Source organism: Manacus vitellinus, unplaced genomic scaffold (genome assembly GCF_001715985.3).
Source record: "Manacus vitellinus isolate BGI_N305 unplaced genomic scaffold, ASM171598v3 scaffold_83_pilon, whole genome shotgun sequence".
NCBI lineage: Eukaryota > Metazoa > Chordata > Aves > Passeriformes > Pipridae > Manacus > Manacus vitellinus.
Window position 1 is genome coordinate 1176381 of NW_021940836.1, and position 4870 is coordinate 1181250.

Genomic DNA, 4870 nt, shown 5'->3' on the forward strand with positions numbered 1-4870 from the left:
CTACTTCATCACCAGGTCAAAAGACTGTATTTCATAGAATTGCAGAATGGCCTGGGTTGGAAGGGACCTTAAAGATCATTTAGTTCCAAATCCCCTGCCATGGGCAGGAACACCTTCCACTAGACCAGGTTGCTCAGAGCCCCATCCAACCTGGCCTTGAACACTTCCAGGGATGGGGCATCCACAGCTTTTCTGGGTAACCTGTTCCAGTGCATCACCACCCTCACAAGGAAAAGTTTCTTCCTGTTATCTAATCTAAACCTTCCCTCCTTCAGTCTGAAGCCATTCCCCCTTGACATACCACTGCATTCCCTTGTAAATAACCTCTCTTCATCTTTCTTGTAGTCAGGTACTAGAAAGTGTACTTTTTGGGGGTTCATTTTCTTCCTCATAGAAGAATTAATTCAGATGACTGGCGTCTAAGTTAACCTAAACCTCCTAACCACACACCCACACACCCAGAAGATGTGTAAGACTCTCCTTATTCCTCTGTCACTGAGGTTTCTTGGAGGTAAGTCTCAAGGCTGATGTGTTTGCAATACTATGATTCCTTTGCAGGAGATTTTTAGAAGAACTTGCTGATCTTTCTGTGTGTATATGAGAAACTGTAAAGTAATGTTGGAGAAATATCTATATACAGATGGATTATCTTGTGTTCTTGACTCAAAATGGGTTGTTTACCAGCCTAACTTTGAATATTGTCAAAACCATAACTTCAGACCTCAGGTACCTTTGTTTAGTAATAGCATACAGAGAGATATCTGTGTGTTTGCAGATGGAGAGCAATGAGAGAGTGTCTTTGCGATAGTAGAATAAGCTGATTGATTTAGTTTCTTTGTTAAGAAATGACCCACTAGCCTAGTATAGATAGCATTCTGCCACTGAAACAGCCCTGCTGCAGGCATAGTTAGACTGTAAAAATTGTGCCTTTATGGTTGTGGTTTGGTTTATTTGGGGCAGTAAGTACAGTCTATCAGTAAAAGCTTATATTTACAAATAAAATCTGTCCTGTTGTGAAGACTATAGTAATACTACTCAGGTGCAATTTTTTTTTTTCATAGAGAATTGGCCACAGTGATTTCTGTCTCTAGGAATTACCTGACCTCAAATTTCACTCACAATCACTGAAAAGAGCTCTACTTCTTTCCTGTGGGAATCATAAAATGGCATTTTATGATGTAGTACTGTCTAGAGCTCCATGGTTTTTCTTGTTTTTGCAGTATTTGTACTCACATTTCTCTTCATTCTGGTACTCCTTCTCACTCATTGTCATCACCCAAGCATCATTTTTGCTTGATGGCAGCAGTGAAGGGGTGGTAATTCTGTGTGTTTGCACAGCCTGGCAGAACAGCTTTGAACCATCCAGCTTAGCATTGCAGTGGGTAGTGGCATGACCTCTGGCAAAGCCCATATGAGAATTTTCATTATTACCCTCCTGCCAGCACCCCAGCTGGCACTCTAAAGCCAACCTGGATGTGTCTGCAAGACTGTAGCTATGTATTTGTGGTGTAGACACCATCACCTTTCTTGTGAATGGGTTAATTGCTGCATTCAGAAGAGGATCAACACAAAGGAACTTGGTCATTACAGCTGCAAAAATTAGTTGAAAAGCACTGAAGCAATCTGTGACTTTGACTATGACTGCTTCCTATAAAACCTTCTTTAAGTAGATTAGATTGTAACAATATGTTTAGGCATAGTAAAGGTCGAAATGCTTGGTTTGGCCCAGGTGGTTGGGGAACAATGCTGAAACATGGTAACCACAGATAAAGTCCAGCTTGGTCAATAGGGTCTCCAGTCAAGCATGCAAGATTTCTTTCATTGTTCTAAGATATGTGAACCTTGTCAAAGTCCTCTAGCAGCTCTGCAAGCTAAAAGGATGGTGAGGTCATTAAAGCAAAAAAGTATATCCCTAGCAGAATAGTCACGGCTTGTAGTGATTTCAATGAGTGATGAAATTTTTTTTCAATGAAATGTGGTGGTGGGGAGAACTGTATATTTTGGTGGTCTATGATGTTTTCAGTCCTGGAGAAGGCAATTGTATAAAAAGTCAACCAGTTGCAAGGATTCTGTTATGCCAGTGACTCTGGTGAGTGTGGATGGGTCATCCATAACCTGTTTTCAAAATTGAGACCTTTATCCATATATGTGTAGAGGCTGAGGTCTGAGCAAGAATAACTGTGTGAACTAAAGTATTAAGACTGTCTTTGCTGTGCAGTTTTGGTGACAAATGTGCCAGTCAAAGGTGAGTGAAGCAGGAATTTGACTGCTGTTGCTGCACTTGCATAAGCCTTAGAGTGGATACTGTTACACTATTGAAATTATCTTTCCTAGTTATACACAGGTTACCTGGCAGTTTTCAGGCTAAGGTACAAATCCAGTGCTACACTTAGGCTATTAAGATAGTCTGCACTTCTTTTGGGAGAGCTTTGCAGTTTTTCTGTCCTTGCATGGACAGGAACAAGGGTTATTTGACCCTCCTTTCTTTGTGGTCTTGATAGACAGCAGCAAGGGTTCCATTCAATGTGAAGAACTCAGTAATAAAATATCTGAATAAGGCCTCGAAAAATCTCTGGTACTTAGTAGGTTCATTCTTCATACTTGTAAATATAAATCAAGTTTTTATTAAAGGGGGAAAAGAAAATACTTAATAATGAGTATCAAGGGGGAACATTTGACATGTAATTAAAAAAATATAACTATTTAAGCCCTCTCCTCTAGTGGGACAACTAGTCTGACTGTGTGTTTTCTCCCTAAACCTCCCATGCCAGCAATCAACTTACATCTGGTGCTGAGAAATCATCTTGTGTACCAAAAGCTGACACAAGCTGTACATGATGTTGCCATGTATTTGCTCTCCTGGCTACCAGAAACGTACTTCAGGCTGGCATCTCTTGCATGTTGAAGGATGCCCAACTCATTTGTTGACCTTTTAGCCTCTAAGCAAATCCTTAACCTTTGTTTCTATTCCACAGCTGCACACAACTCTTTTCTCTTCAGACCTGTAAAGTCTGCTCCCTGTAGGTAGAAGCATTTGCTTTAATTTCGGTAACAACACATGACAATCACATGCAAAAAAAAGTAGCTCTCTGAGGATTTCATATTGCAATTTACTCTGCTATATGGAAAACCTGTTTTTTTAATTTCATTCTGCAGAAATGCCCCATAAATGCATTGTAACAACAGATTTATAGGTGTTCAAAGCACCATAGATCACTCTTGTTTTCCTCTCCTTCCCTCCACTAGTTTCCAGTGCAGTAGCTGGTTCCCCTTCTTTTCTGGAGTGATTTGGGAGGGGTCATACAGGAGTTCTGCTTCCCCTTGGAATTTCAGCCATCGGACTACAGATCTCACAAGGGTAATTGTAAGGACCTGTAAGGTCCTTTCATGGAGTTGAAGTCTCTGATGACATAACAGATCCAAAGATCTGTCTAAAGTGCAGGTCAGTCTGCAAGAAGGGAACTATGGAGCAGCAACGTCTTTACACAGTTCTTCTGATGTAGTTACATGAGTGCAGCTTTGTGGGCCAAACAAAATTTCTTGCATATAGTTTTTGGGGAAATGCAATATGCCTAATCAAACTGCCCTGAGAAAGGAAGTGTGGATCTCGCTTCAAGGTTGTAAAATGATGTTAACAGAACCAAGAGTTCATAGGAGTTAAATCTGAGAAATGAGCAGGTGCTACCTTTTCTCATTTTTTTCAAGTCTGTCTTCAATGTAGGCATGGTATTGCTAGGGCTCTATTGTGAGAAAGAGTATGGGCTTAAGAGTTTCTCGCAACTGGTTAAAACCACCACTCATCTCTTTATGAGTACTTTGATCTTTTTGCCATTGACCAACATCTAGCTTCTAAATCCATTTTTTGAGGTTGCAAAGGCTTTTTCTTTCCACCATGACATACCAGGAATTGAACTTGTTCCAGACACTTTAGGGAAGGCATACAAATGCTATTCAGAGCATGCAGCTTTCTCTCCCTTTATCTGTTATTATTATCTACTTGGCAGCACAACAATACTTTTGTGTTACCCGATATATTAATTGTGCTACTTTAAGGATGCCCCCCAGGGAGAGCCTGTTTGTGCCTTCAACCCCTGACCTTATGCCTGAAACGTTTTTTTGATTTATTCCTCTCACATAAAGGCTATTTCTGCTTTGTCTCCAGTGAAAATATATTCTGCAGCTATATATTGGACTACTGAGCACTGTACAGAACAGGTTGGAGCATGTGTCCTTGATGAAGACCTGCCATTATTTATTATCTTCTATTATCTTTCTTAACAGTTGATGTTCCCAAGTTGTTGCAGGTCAAGCAAGCTGGCCTCAGACAAACAGGGAGCTAGAGAAAGTCCTTATTGCATAGTTTTCTCTTTTGAAGAACTTATATTTTTAAGACTGCCAACTCACATACAACCAGTGCTAGGCAAAACTCTCAGCTGGAGAGCACTGTGTGGCAATGAGGGAATGACTGGAGTATCCCATCCATGCCTAATGTCACACATAGTTGATAGTTCAAAGGTAAGACAAGTGCTCTGTTATAACACAAAGTGGCAGAGTCCTGGCTGTTCACACCTGAGCAAAGCCTTCCGAGTCTATTCTGTCACATTCCCATGGACTGCAGCAGATGGGTCCCATAGGAGCTGCTGAAAGAACTGGAGCAGCTGAATGACCTTTTTGCACACGGAAAATTAAAGAAAAGGTTGATTCACAGTAGTTTTAGGGTTCTTGAGTACCTTTCTAACTATAGCAGAGTAGGAACACTTGATGCAGGTGATTTTTTTAAGATGGAGCAGGTCACCTGGGAACAAAACTTGATGGCACATTTAGCTATGACAGCAAAACCATAAGTCCTACCTGTTCTGCATAGGGGCTC